Source organism: Bos grunniens, chromosome X (assembly GCF_055505025.1).
Source record: "Bos grunniens cultivar Pamir isolate PY7600 chromosome X, Bosgru_T2T1.0, whole genome shotgun sequence".
NCBI lineage: Eukaryota > Metazoa > Chordata > Mammalia > Artiodactyla > Bovidae > Bos > Bos grunniens.
In genome coordinates, this window is record NC_141194.1 from 36,347,347 (window position 1) to 36,362,438 (window position 15,092).

Consider the following 15,092-nt stretch of genomic DNA (forward strand, 5'->3'; position numbering starts at 1 on the left):
TAAGATTATCCTTAGAAGATGTAAAAGATATTAATAATTTCTGATATATATAATTTCTGTGTATATAAACACAGCCGGCATCTGGTCCCATCACTTCATGGGAAATACATGGGGAAACAGTGGAAACAGTGTGAGACTTTATTTTTTGGGGCTCCAAAATCACTGCAGATGGTGACTGCAGCCATGAAATTAAAAGACGCTTACTCCTTGGAAGGAAAGTTATGACCAACCTAGATAGCATATTCAAAAGCAGAGACGTTACTTTGTCAACAAAGGTCCATCTAGTCAAGGCTACGGTTTCTCCAGTAGTCATGTATGGATGTGAGAGTTGGACTGTGAAGAAAGCTGAGCGCCAAAGAATTGATGCTTTTGAACTGTGGTGTTGGAGAAGACTCTTGAGAGTCCCTTGGACTGCAAGGAGATCCAACCAGTCCATCCTAAAGGAGATCAGTCCTGGGTGTTCATTGGAAGGAATGATGCTGAAGCTGAAACTCCAATACTTTGGCCACCTCATGCAAAAAGTTGACACATTGGAAAAGACCCTGATGCTGGGAGGGATTGGGGGTAGGAGAAGGGGACAACAGAGGATGAGATAGCTGGATGGCATCACTGACTCGATGGACACAAGTTTGAGTGAACTCCGGGGGTTGGTGATGGACAGAGAGGCCTGGCGTGCTGTGATTCTTGGGGTAGCAAAGAGTCGGACATGACTGACTGACTGAACTGAACTGATATGCCCTCCTAATAATGTAGATACGTTTATGTTGATCAAAATCTCAAAGATTATAAAATAAAAAGGAATTTAAGGAAAAACTTTAGTTGTTCCTATACCACGTGTCATATAATACTAATATAGCAATTATGAATTTTTTTAAAGGTAGATCGATAGTGAGATAGGTAGACAGGTAAGTAGGTAGATTAACTATAAAAAGCACTTCTATACAAACATGAAAATAAAATACAAAGTAATACATATGTTCTAAATGGTAAAAAAAGAAGTCTCTTTTTATTGTTTAGATTGAAGTAGAATAAAACCTATCTGGTGATGTGATTGTACTGTTAGGAAATTTGGTTTCAAAACTTTTGGAAACCAATAAATTATTGGCGGAAATGCTCACTATCTATTATGTTGTCATCAGAAAAAGATTCAATTTCTTCAGCAAAGAAACAATGTTAAACTAATAAAGTACAGGTTAGTCATCATATATTACAAGTATGACTTCATGAAATAACAGGTCTTCCAGTACATCAAAGTTAACTACACTCTTGTATTCTTACTTTGAAGCCAACCTACCACTGGAATAATTTTATCAGTTAACACAGACAATGGGTGTCTGCACCATGGTTTCTCAAAGTTTGTATCACCGGTTGTATTAGCTAGGGCTGCCAGGACACAAAGTACCACAAGCCAGATGGCTTAGAAAAACAGAAATGCATTCTCTCTCAATTCTGAAGGCTAGAAGTTCAAAATCAAGGTTTGGGCAGAGTTGGTTTCTTCTGAGAGCTGTGAGGGAAGGATTTGTTAGGGTTTCCCTCTTCGACTTAAAGAAAGGGGTGATGTGTCTAAGTTTTCATGTTTGCAGGACATTCTCCCTTTGCACATGTCTCTATATCCAAATTTCCCCTTATATGACACCAGTCATACTGGCTTAGAGTCCAAACTAATGACCTCACTTTAACTTAATTACATCTGCAAGGACTCTACTTCCAAATAAGGTACTGGGTTAGGACTGCAACATATGATTGGAGGGGGCGGTGCACAATTCAACCTCCAACACAAGTCTATGGCAGATTAGCAATAAGACAAGTCAAACGGTACATGAAGCAAGAGGATAACTGTGTTAAAGAAACTTGTCTTTCAATCTAAACTCCTCAATGAATTCCTGAAGTGGTGCCAACTCTCCTCTATCAGTCAAATTGAAATCTTGAACAAATAAAGCACTTAAAGGACACACTATGACAGGCCTTTTCTGGCAGCTACATCACAGAATCAAAGTGCTGGTAAGAAAGGTGGGCAGCAAACTCTGGACAGATGCTTTAGAAGAGTCTTTACCACAGATATAAGATTTTGGGGAAATGGGACACCAATCTTAGAAGGAAAAAGCATCACAGTAAAGTTCATCCTAAACTCAAGGCATCAAATGGTCAATGTATTTTGGAGCTGGACACATGACTGCTGTCAAAACTAGTATCATTTTCCTAGTGATGTTCAGATCTTGGATCTGCAGCTTGTTTCAATGCTGAGTTGTGATCTGGCTGAAGAAATCCATAGTGTTAACTGTCATCCATTGACGGAGATCCTCTTCCTCTGGCAACATGGCAGCTTCCTTTGTGTTCCCACTTCCGACAGTGCTTCTGCAGGTTTTAAGTGTTCATGTTGATGAGCTCCTTCAGGGATGTTCTTGGATTTCAATGTATTAGAGGAATGGCTGCTGAAGGGGAAGCTCTTCTTTTCTTCTTGAGGTGAGGGTAGAGGTTGGGGAGGGAGAGAACACTGGGTTACACTGCAGTCAGTATGCAAAGGCAGCACTTAGGAACCAGAAGGGGCAGATACTCCTCAGTCTGCGGACAGCGAAACACAGACTACTGCTACCCTGAGCAGGGGTCAAACTTGGGGCAAAGCCCAGTGCTGCCTCCCCAACACCACCAACAAGAAAAATGGACCCAGCCGTATTTCAAAAGAAAAGATTCCACTTACACTGCAATTATAATGTCGGACATCAATTATAATGTTTGGACACCAAATAGCCAAACAATATATAATGATGAATTGTGGTAAATCATATGAAGGGAAAGAAAGAAATTCTCTAAAGAACCCCAGTAAAACGTGAAAATTTGCTGTATGTCTCAAGAATAAAATGAGATAATGTGTGAAAAGTACTCTGCACAGCATCTGGTGCTCAGTAAATGCTCAATAACATGAGCTATTTTGATATTATGATTTTTCCCTATAAGTCCAGACACTAATAGCTTTTAAAATTTTTTATTTATTTTAGCTTTGGCTGCATTGGGTCTTTGTTGCTTTGCATGGGCTTTTCTCTAGTTGCAGCGAGAGGGGGTTACTCTTTGTTGCATTGTGGTGGCTTCTCTTGTGAAGCACAGGCTTTAGGTGCACGGACTTTAGCAGTTGCAGCACACAGGCTTGGTAGTGGTGGTGCATGGGCTTAGTTGCACCAGCATGTGGGATCTTCCCAGACCAGGGACTGAACCCCTGTCCCCTGCACTGGCAGGCGGATTCTTATATCCACTGCACCACCAGGGAAATTCCTTTAATAGTGTCTATATTGAAATGTTTGTTGACTTATAGTGAAGGATCCTTCTTAGGAATTCATAGCCCATTATGTAGTACAGTCAATTCACCAACTTGTCTGTCTATCCTTCCATAAAGAAGAATTAAGTATATTCTATGTCACAATTCAAGCTTGTATAGTTTCCTCTCTCTGTACCCTAATCACAGCATTCTATTAATGCTATGACTGTCAGACGGAACTGACAAATTAGATGATGATGTTTGCATTATTTTCTGCCAAGACACAAGAAGTTATAATGTCTATATCATGCAAAGATCAGACTGGTATCTAAATCATCCTTGCCAGTTTTTATTGTCAGTCATTTCCTTAGGTCTCTGTTCAGTCATCCTGCAGAGTCTTACTATTTTGATTTCCTTCAGCTTGATGCCCATCTCTCCTCCATTAGGAAAGCATTCTTCGCGCGTGGCGCTGGGAGGGAGGGTGCCGTCATGGGCAGCCTGTGTGCCATTCCAGGAGCATCCCTGGGTGACTGAAAGGGACCCGAGTGCCCACCACTGAGGAGGAGAGAATGGAGTTTCCCTCCAGAATGCGGGGCGGGGTCAGCCACAAGCTTGTGCGGAGACATGTCTCTGGTCCCTTCTGCTGTTGGCCTCTGCTCATGAATTTCCAGGCCACAAGCAGGTCAGAGAGTCAGGTGATTCAAAATTTTCAGCCTGTGAGGGCTTTGAGGTCCATTTTATCAAGGCCTTCAAAGTTCACTTCAATCGCTTCTACAGTTTCTTCATATCAAGTGGCCATTCAAGTACATCCTTTCCCCTTAGAAGAACGAGCCTTCCATCTCTTTGAGGAGAGCTTTATGAGGAATTTTAAGTGCTACTTTAATTAAGTGGGATCAACATGGACTTGAAACACCCTTATAAACTGGGAAGTAGAGTTTCTATTTATGGAAGGGTTCTCCTAGTCTGTCATAAAGCTGAAGCTGGGGCTGTATCTCCTAAAGAATAATCAACACAGTAAAACAGTAAAATAGTAATAATAATGTAACCGAGCAGGACCCTATGGTGCCTCCCCCCCCCCCCAACATACTCTGCTTTAGCTCCTCTCTGAAGTACCTGGATAATAGTATTGCATTTGATACACATTTTCTGAGTTGCTTTGCAGAAGCAAAAACCTCCCACCAAATAGAAGATATTAATTACTTGATGATCATGAGGGCAAAGTCCCAGGCTTCCTGGAGCCTAAGGACTGAGAAAGCTAACCCCTGTGACACCACCCTGTTGCTTCCTCATCAGACTATCAGAGAATTGTGCATGATTCCCCAGGCGCCCCCCCCCCAACTGGCTTTTAAAAGTGCTTCCCTTGAAACCCTTCTGGGAGTGCGAGGTTCTTCGGATATGAGCCACCTTATCTCCTTGCATGTCTGCTCAGTTGGTAAGTCGTGTCAGACTCTTTGTGACCCCATGAACTGTAGCCCGCCAGGGTACTCTGTCCATGGGATTTCCCAGACAAGAATATTGGAGTAGGTTGACATTTCCTCCTGCATGAGATCTTCCTGACCCAAGGATCGAACTTGTGTCTCCTGAATTGGCAGGCGGATTCTTAACCACTGAGCTACCTGAGAAGCATGGCCCACAACGAATCTTTCTCTGCTCCAGACTCTGATATTTCACTTTGTTTGGCCTCACTGTGCACGAGGCGCATGGGCCTCATTATAAATAATAGCTAAATTAATTAAATCTTTAATACTGTGTCAGTCAAACACAGTGAAAGGTAAAGTAAGCGCTTCAACCATCGACTCATATGATCTCAGCCACACATACATGCAGGATGTATTGTTATCCCCAGATGGGCCAGCTGAAGCTTGGAGAAGTTGCACATCTTGCCCAAGAATCTATTGCAGAGGCCACGTAATTACTGCTATTTTCCCCTAAAATAATGCTATATATACACGTACTTTTTTAGAGCTTACAAACTTGTTTGGCTTACACTACTTCCATTTGATTTCCCTCCTGACATATTCACGAGGGTCTGCTCCAACCACATCTTGCCTGCCATCTCTTTCATCAGAGAAAGTAGAAAGCATTATCTTTAGAACATTGTTTACATCATAGAAACAATGAGTTCAAGTCTGGCCCTAATGGCTGCCTCCATAATGTGTTCTGGACCAAGAAAATTTTCTTATCTGGGTAAATGGTGGATTGGGTAGAGAGGCTGATAGTCTCCAATGTTCCCAAGGAGCCTTCCACATAGTCAGTCACTCAGACACTCAGCACAAACCCCAGTCCCCACTTCCTCTCCTCACTGAAGTCACAGTGAAGCCAGGCAGAGCCGGAGTGGGAGGTTCCTTGCTGGCCACTAGAGGGCAGCAATCCACAGCCGAGACGCTCCGAGCTGCAGGGCGCTACTTTGTACATCATGAGGCCGCAGGAAAATGTTGCTAGACCGTTTTTAGAAGGAAAAACACCCCATATATGTTCAGGCATACTGAGATGCCTCCGGTTCTTAAGGCTTCAGGAGACTTCCCAGAGTGTAAGTCTTAAGGAAAGTAAACAAATAGAGAAGGCGTGTTTCTGGGGTGTCCATCTGAGTCCTCCAAACGCCCTATGCTTCCATTTTATCACAAAGTTTCATTTTCTCCACCCCCTTAGCTATTTGGAACAAAACACAACCTCAAGTGTTCTCTTTTTTTTTTTTTTTCTCTAATAATTTATTTTCTTGAAAGCAATAACGTCCCGCCCCATCTTCTCTTCTCCTGAGGTTACACACCCGTTCTCTCCCTGTTTTTCTTTCCCCTGCTCAGTCCTCTCTTTCCCTCTGTGTTGCATTTCTGGAAAGGAATGAACACTCCAGGAGCAGATAATTCACTATTGCTGTTTCAACTCCCACCTGGGGGCTGATGACTTACAGAACTGTTCTCTCAGGCCCACACCTCTCCTGCAAGCATCAAAGATCTATTTCTCACTGTTAGACATCTGCATGTAGGTAGGTCCTCAAAGACTGCAACTCAACCAGACTGAACACGAGATGGCACTGTTTGAAGTGATCCCAACCACCACAAACATACTTGCAAACATTTGCATTTATAGAGAGTATCTTTGAAATGATACACCAGAAACCAATAAAGGCAGTTACAGTGCCGGGAGCAGGACAGCCAGGGGACAAGGCTGAAGAAAAACTCACTTCTCTCCAGCCTTTTGAACCCTTTGGATATATAATGTGCATGGGGTACCTACTAAAAAAAAGTACTTGTATAAACATTTTAATGTTTATATCATCTAGAGTTCTGCCAAGCTCTGTGTTCTTCTTCCGCCATGGGCTCCCTGGGTAAGTAAGTTTACTCTCTGTTTCAACCACCAGCTATGAGCTGGTGACTTACAGATCTGTCATCTCTGGACCACCCCTGCTGCAAGCTTCAAAGTTCCACTTCTCACTGTCACACATTGGTCTGTGGCTATGACACCAGAACCTCAAACGCCATGTCTCCTGCACCCCATTCACCATCTTCCAGCACTTGACCTTGAGGAAGGCCCTCAATAAATCCTGATGAAATGAAGGACAAAACTGCTGCTGCTCTTCCTGAGTTGTCTCTCACAGCTGCCAAAGCCCCTTCACAACCCCCTCCTGTCTCACCCCGTCTCCACCATAACGAGGGCTCATTCCTTCCCTCCCCAACCAGATCAACCCAACCAGACAGCCACATAGCCCTGCGCCTCCCCTAATATACCTCTCAGATTCAGCCCATCCTCCCCTTTTCTATTACCTTCTGGCTCAGTCGGTAGATAATCTGCCTGCAATGCAGAAGACCTGAGTTCCATCCCTGGGTCAGGAAGATCCCCCTGGAGAAGGAAATGGCAACCCACTTCAGTATTCTTGCCTGGAGAATGCCATGGACAGAGGAGCCTGGTGGGCCAAAGTCCATGGGGTCACAAAGAGTCAGACATGACTGAGTGACAGTTTCAACACTTATCATCTCTTTCCTGGGCCTCCATGCTTCCTCCCAATGTGATTTCCTTTTTCCAGGATTGTGCTTCACAAAGTTCCCCCTGACAAAGCTACCCAAGGCATGCATGCAAGTCCAATAGCACCACTCCTGGCTCACCCCTGGGTTGGGGGGCCTCGCTGTACCTGCTGAGGAGGCCCCCACTCCCCAGTACCACATGACATCCTTGTCCCTCCCCATGTGGCCTTGCCTCTCCCCACATGGTCTTGACAACTTATCTGGCTATATCTCTTCCCATTTCCTACCTTGTTTCCATGCAACTGTTTCAGTTTAGTCGCTCAGTCATGTCCGACTCTTTGCGACCCCATGAATTGCAGCACGCCGGGCCTCCCTGTCCATCACCAACTCCTGGAGTTTACTCAAACTCATGTCCATCGAGTTGGTGATGCCATCCAGCCATCTCATCCTCTGTTGTCCCCTTCTCCTCCTGCCCCCAATCCCTCCCAGCATGAGTCTTTTCCAATGAGTCAGCTCTTCACATGAGCTGGCCAAAGTATTGGCGTTTCAGCTTTAGCATCAGTCCTTCCAATGAACACCCAGGACTGATCTCCTTCAGAATGGACTGGTTGGATCTCCTTACAGTCCAAGGGATTCTCAAGAGTCTTCTCCAACACCACAGTTCAAAAGCATCAATTCTTCGGCGCTCAGCTTTCTTCACAGTCCAACTTTCACATCCATACATGACCACTGGAAAAACCATAGCCTTGACTAGATGGACCTTCGTGGGCAAAGTAATGTCTTTGCTTTTCAATATGCTATCTAGGTTGGTCATAACTTTCCTTCCAAGGAGTAAGTGTCTTTTAATTTCATGGCTGCAGTCACCATCTGCAGTGATTTTGGAGCCCAGAAAAATAAAGTCTGACACTGTTTCCACTGTTTCCCCATCTGTTTCCCATGAAGTGATGGGACCAGATGCCATGATCTTAGTTTTCTGAATGTTGAGCTTTAAGCCAACTTTTTCACTCTCCTCGTTTACTTTCATCAAGAGGCTTTTTAGTTCCTCTTCACTTTCTGCCATAAGGGTGCTGTCATCTGCATATCTGAGGTTATTGATATTTCTCCTGGCAATCTTGATTCCAGCTTGTGCTTCCTCCAGCCCAGCATTTCTCATGATGTATTCTGCATATAAGTTAAATAAACAGGGTGACAATATACAGCCTTGACATGCTCCTTTTCCTCTTTTGAACCAGTCTGTTGTTCCATGTCCAGTTCTAACTGTTGCTTCCTGACCTGCATACAGGTTTCTCAAGAGGCAGGTCAGGTGGTCAGGTATTCCCAACTCTTACAGAATTTTCCACAGTTTATTGTGATCCACACAGTCAAAGGCTTTGGCATAGTCAATAAAGCAGATGTTTTTCTGGAACTCTCTTGCTTTTTTGATGATCCAGCAGATGTTGGCAATTTGATCTCTGGTTCCTCTGCCTTTTCTAAAACCAGCTTGAATATCTGGAAGTTCACGGTTCACATATTGCTGAAGCCTGGCTTGGAGAATTTTGAGCATTACTTTACTAGCATGTGAGATGAGTGCAATTGTGCAGTAGTTTGAGCATTCTTTGGCATTGTCTTTCTTTGGGATTGGAATGAAAACTGACCTTTTCCAGTCCTGTGGCCACTGCTGAGTTTTCCAAATTTGCTGGCATATTGAGTGCAGCATTTTCACAGCATCATCTTTCAGAATTTGAAATAGCTCAACTGGAATTCCATCACCTCCACTAGCTTTGTTCCTAGTGATGCTTTCTAAGGCCCATTTGACTTCACATTCCAGGATGTCTGACTCTAGGTGAGTGATCACACCATCATGATTATCTTGGTTGTGAAGATCTTTTTTGTACAGTTCTTCTGTGTATTCTTGCCACCTCTTCTTAATATCTTCTGCTTATGTTAGGCCCATACCATTTCTGTCCTTTATCAAGCCCATCTTTGCATGAAATGTTCCCTTTGTATCTCTAATTTTCTTGAAGAGATCTCTAGTCTTTCCCATTCTGTTGTTTTCCTCTATTTCTTTGCACTGATCGCTGAGGAAGGCTTTCTTATCTCTCCTTGCTATTCTTTGGAACTCTGCATTCAGATGCTTATATCTTTCCTTTTCTCCTTTGCTTTTCACTTCTATTCTTTTCACACCTATTTGTAAGGCCTCCCCAGACAGCCATTTAGCTTTTTTGTATTTCTTTTCCATGGGGATGGTCTTGATCCCTGTCTCCTGTACAATGTCATGAACCTCCGTCCATAGTTCATCAGGCACTCCAAAATCAGATTGATTATATTCTTTGCAGCCAAAGATGGAGAAGCTCTATACAGTCAGCAAAAACAAGACTGGGAGCTGACTGTTGCTTGGATCATGAACTCCTTATTGCCAAATTCAGACTTAAATTGAAGAAAGTAGGGAAAACCACTAGACCATTCAGGTATGACCTAAATCAAATCCCTTATGATTATGCAACTGTTTACAGTTCCCAAACATCCTCTGCTGTTCTTCCCTGACGCCTGTGTGCTGGAATGCCCACTCCTGACCCCCTTTAGCTTCCCTTCATCTTGGCCATCTCCTCACCTTCATGTGACACTCATACAAAGATGTAAGGAAGAAACATGGAATAAAGATGTTCTGAGACTGTAAAGATTGAAAATCACCAGCCCCGGGCCTAGTCATCATGCCATTTACAAAGCGAAATTAACAGGAACATGATTGCCTGCTAATTTAATTCTGTGGTGTAAATGAAACTTCATTGAAGACATTAACAATCTTGCATAATCACTTAAGGAAATGAAAAGGAGCAAGAGAAAACTCAAATTTCAGCTGCATCATGTGTGGTTGCCCAACAAAAGGTACTGAGTAGGTACTGAGATTCACAGAATCCCCTGTTGTCATGTGACATGTCCCAACAACTTTAATTAACTTTACAAATCAAGTTAGCATCTACCCTCTTCTTAGACTTGGGAACAAACTAATGAATATGATGTGCAGGTAGCAGAATGAAAATGTATTTTTGTCTCTCATAAAGACTCCTTTTTCATTGCTAGGGTCATATCTTGAGATTCAGGGCAAGTCTGAGTTCATTTAGTGCAGAGAAAATATGTCAGGATTTGGATATTATAGATTAAAATCATAAAACAAAAGTACCTTGAGTCTCAGTATTAATATAAGCTTGCAGTGATACATAGAGGAGACATTTCCAATACCCAAGAGGTCTTGATCAAATAAAATTAGGACTCAATCATTGGTGCTGATATGGGAGACATATGCAGAACAGAAGTGTTCAAGACTTTGACATCTCCCTAAGATGGCAGAGGAATAGGACGGGGAGAACACTTTCTCCCCAACAAATTCATCAAAAGAACATTTGAACACTGAATAAATTCCACAAAACAACTTCTGAATGCCAGCAGAGGACATCAGGCACCCAGAAAAGCGGCCCATTGTCTTCAAAAGGAGGTAGGAAAAATATAAAAGATAAAAAGAGAGACAAAAGAGGTAGGGACAGAGCTCCGTCATATGAACGGAGTCTTAAAAATGAGAGGTTTCCAAACACCAGGAAACACCCTAACTGCCGAGTCTGTGACGAGCTTTGGAACCACAGAGGGCAACATAACCAGGAGGAAAAATAAATAAATAATTAAAAGCCACAGATTACGTGCCCAACAGTAACTCCCCCAGCAGAGAAGCAGTGCAGACGCTTGCACCTGCCACTAGCAAGCGGGGCCTGGGCAGGGAGGCGCGGGATGCATTGCTTAGAGTAAGGACCGCCTGAATGGCCCGAGGGCAATCTGAGGGAAATGACTTGAGATAGCAAACCAGACTGTGGGAGAGCTACCTCGTGAAAAGCCCTAACCTAAGACACCTTCAGGCCTGCTCACAGATGAAGGCTAGCTCTGCTCCCGCTGAGCAGAGCTAGCCGGCTGCGGACTGGCCCATCCCCCTCCAGAGACAGGCAAGCGAGGGCAGCCAGAGCCGGAAGGGGGCAATCGTGGCCCCAGAGAGGCATTATCTACCAAACTGCAAGCAGGCTTCATTGCTAACCAAGACTTATTGGGAATCTGAATGGTAAACATCCACCTGAGAAGGTGCGCCGGTTGTACACCCAGAAAACCGAGTGGCAGGGACAGGGGAGGCGATAAGTGGCAGCGACCGCACTCACCAAACTGGTCACCCGAGCTGCTCAGACCTGGGAAGGGCACAAAACGCAGGCCCAACCGAGTCTGCGCCTTTGAGGACTACCTGAGTACTTGAACCTAAGCGGCTTAGACCTGGGAAGTGCATACAACCCAGGGCCAGCCTCAGAGAGTTCCCGGCAGAGCAACCTAGAGCCTAAGCAATGTAGATAGGGAAAGAACACACACCATGAGTGGGGACAAACCCAGTGTGGCCAAGATACTGCGAGCACACGCCAATGTTATCTGTTTGCAGTGTACCTCCCTCCCCACAGCACGACTGAACCAGTGAGCCTAGAAAGGTGTCCACCACCGCCCCCTTGCATCAGGGCAGAAATTAGACACTGAAGAGACCAGCAAACAGAAGAAGCTAAAACAGAAGGAACCGCCTTGGAATTGACAGGTGCAATAGATTAAAACCCTGTAGTTAGCACCAACTACATAGGAAGGGGCCTATAGATCTTGAGACACATAAGCCGGATCAAGGAACTATCCGAAAATGAACTGACCCCACACTCCCCACAACACCACCAGAGAAAGTCCTAGATATAATTTTACTATTTTTACTATCATTCTTTAATTTTAATTTTTTTTTATTTTTAAGTCCTCTATTACTCCTTTAATTTTCATTTTTATAACCTACTATTACTTTGGAAAATAAAAAGAGAGACCCTATTTTTTAAAGCAAACTTCATATATATATATATTTTTTATAATTTTTGTGACTTTGTCTTTTTTTTTTCTTTAATATTGAATTTTTGAAAATCCAACCTCTACTCTGGATTTTTAATCTTTGCTTTTTGGTATTTGTTATCAATTTTGTACCTTTAAGAACCCGATCTTCAGTACCCATTTTTACTTGGGAGCGAGATTACTGGCTTGACTGCTCTCTCCTCTCTTTGGACTCTACTTTTTCTCCACCAGGTCGCCTCTATCTCCTCCCTCCCCCTTCTCTTCTCTACCCAACTCTGTGAATCTCTTTGTGTGTTCCAGACTGTGGAGAACACTTAGGGAACTGATTACTGGCTGGATCTGTCTCTCTGCTTTTGATTCACCCCTTTATCCTCCTGGCCACCTCTGTCTCCTTCCTCCCTCTTCTCTTCTCTGTATAATTCCATGAACATCTCTGAGTGGTGCAGACTGTGGAGCTCACATAAGGAAGTGCTTGCTCTCTCCTCTTTTGATTCCATCTCATCTCATCCTGGTCACCTCTATCTCCCTCATCCCTCTTCTCGTCTCCATGTAACTCTGTGAACCTCTCTGGGTGTCCCTCACTGTGGAGAAACTTTTCATCTTTAACCTAGATGTTTTATCAACGGTGTTGTATAGATGGAGAAGTCTTGAGGCTCCTGTAAAAATAAGACAGAAAACCAGAAGTAGGAGGCTTAAGTCCAAATCCTGAGAACACAAGAGAACTCCTGACTCTAGGTAACATTAATCAATAGGAGCTCATGAAATGCCTCCACACCTACACTGAAACCAAGCACCACCCAAGGCCCAACAAGTTGCAGAGCAAGGCATACCACGCAAATTCTCCAGCAACACAGGACATAGCCCTGAGCTTCAATATACAGGCTGCCCATAGTCACTCCAAACCCAATGACATCTCATAACTCATTACTGGACACTTAATTGCACTCCAGAGAGAAGAAATCCAGCTTCACCCACCAGAACACCAACCCAAGCTTCCTTAAACAGGAAACCTTGACAAGCCACCCATACAACCCCACCCACAGCAAGGAAACTCCACAATAAAGAGAATTCCACAAAGTGCCAGAATACAGAAAGGCCACCCCAAACACAGCAATATAAACAAGATGAAGAGACGAAGGAATACCCAGCAGGTAAAGGAACAGAATAAATGCCCACCAAACCAAACAAAAGAGGAAGAGATAGGGAATCTACCTGATAAAGAATTCCAGATAATGATAGTGAAAATGATATAAAATCTTGAAAACAAAATGGAATAACAGATAAATAGCCTAGAGACAAGGATTGAGAAGATGCAAGAAAGATTTAACAAAGACCTAGAAGAAATAAAAAAGAGTCAATATATAATGAATAATGCAATAAGTGAGATTAAAAACACTCTGGAGGGAACAAATAGTAGAATAATGGAGGCAGAAGACAGGATTAGTGAGGTAGAAGATAGAATGGGAGAAATAAATGAATTAGAGAGGATAAAAGAAAAACGAATTAAAAGAAATGAGGACAATCTCAGAGACCTCTGGGACAATGTTAAACCCCCCAACATTCGAATCATAGGAATCCCAGAAGAAGAAGACAAAAAGAAAGACCTTGAGGAGATAATAGTTGAAAACTTTCCCAAAATGGGGAAGGAAATAATCACCCAAGTCCAAGAAACCCAGAGAGTCCCAAACAGGATAAACCCAAGGCGAAACACCCCACGACACATATTAATCAAATTAACAAAGATCAAACACAAAGAACAAATATTAAAAGCAGCAAGGGAAAGGGGATTCCCATAAGGATAACAGCTGATCTTTCAATAGAAACTCTTCAGGCCAGGAGGGAATGGCAGGACATAATTAAAGTGATGAAAGAAAATAACCTACAGCCCAGATTACTGTACCCAGCAAGGATCTCATTCAAATATGAAGGAGAAATCAAAAGCTTTACAGACAAGCAAAAGCTGAGAGAATTTAGCACTACCAAACCAGCTCTCCAACAAATGCTAAAGGATCTTCTCTATACAGGAAACACAAAAAGGGTGTATGAACTCGAACCCAAAACAATAAATTAAATGGCAATGGGATCATACTTATCAGTAATTACCTTAAATGTAAATGGGTTGAATGCCCCAACCAACAAAGACTGGCTGAATGGATACAAAAACAAGACCCCTACATATGTTGTCTACAAGAGACCCACCTTGAAACAAGGGACACATACAGACTGAAAGTGAAGGGCTGGAAAAAGATGTTCCATGCAAATAGAGACCAAAAGAAAGCAGGAGTAGCAATACTCATATCAGATAAAATAGACTTTAAAACAAAGGCTGTGAAAAGAGACAAAGAAGGACACTACATAATGATCAAAGGATCAGTCCAAGAAGAAGATATAACAATTATAAATATATATGCACCCAACATAGGAGTACCACAATATGTAAGACAAATGCTAACAAGTATGAAAGGGGAAATTAACAATAACAGAATAATAGTGGGAGACTTTAAATACCCCAGTCACACCTATGGATAGATCAACTAAACAGAAAATTAACAAGGAAACACAAACTTTAAATGATACAATAGGCCAGTTAGATCTAACTGATATCTATAGGACATTTCACCCCAATACAATGAATTTCACCTTTTTCTCAAGCACAAACGGAACCTTCTCCAGGATAGATCACATCCTGGGCCATAAATCTAGCCTCGGTAAATTCAAAAAAATAGAAATCATTCCAAGCATCTTTTCTGACCACAAAGCAGATTAGATCTCTTACAGGAGAAAAACTATTAAAAATTCCAACATATGGAGGCTGAACAACACGCTGCTGAATAACCAACAAATCACAGAAGAAATCAAAAAAGAAATCAAAATATGCATAGAAACGAATGAAAATGAAAACACAACAACCCAAATCCTCTGGGACACTGTAAAAGCAGCGCTAAGGGGAAGGTTCATAGCAATATAGGCGTAACTCAAGAAACAAGAAAAAAGTCAAATAA

At 42.8% G+C, this 15,092-nt stretch overlaps 1 pseudogene across 1 annotated transcript; it reads right to left on the reverse strand.

The window, feature by feature from the left end:
- Positions 1-984: 984 nt before the first annotated feature.
- LOC147340135 (MOB kinase activator 1A-like) lies at positions 985-7,084 on the reverse strand (annotated as a pseudogene). Its single transcript, XR_015158962.1, has 2 exons — positions 7,012-7,084; positions 985-2,457 (listed from the first exon to the last, which is right to left on the reverse strand). The product of XR_015158962.1 is annotated as an MOB kinase activator 1A-like (transcript).
- Positions 7,085-15,092: the final 8,008 nt, after the last annotated feature.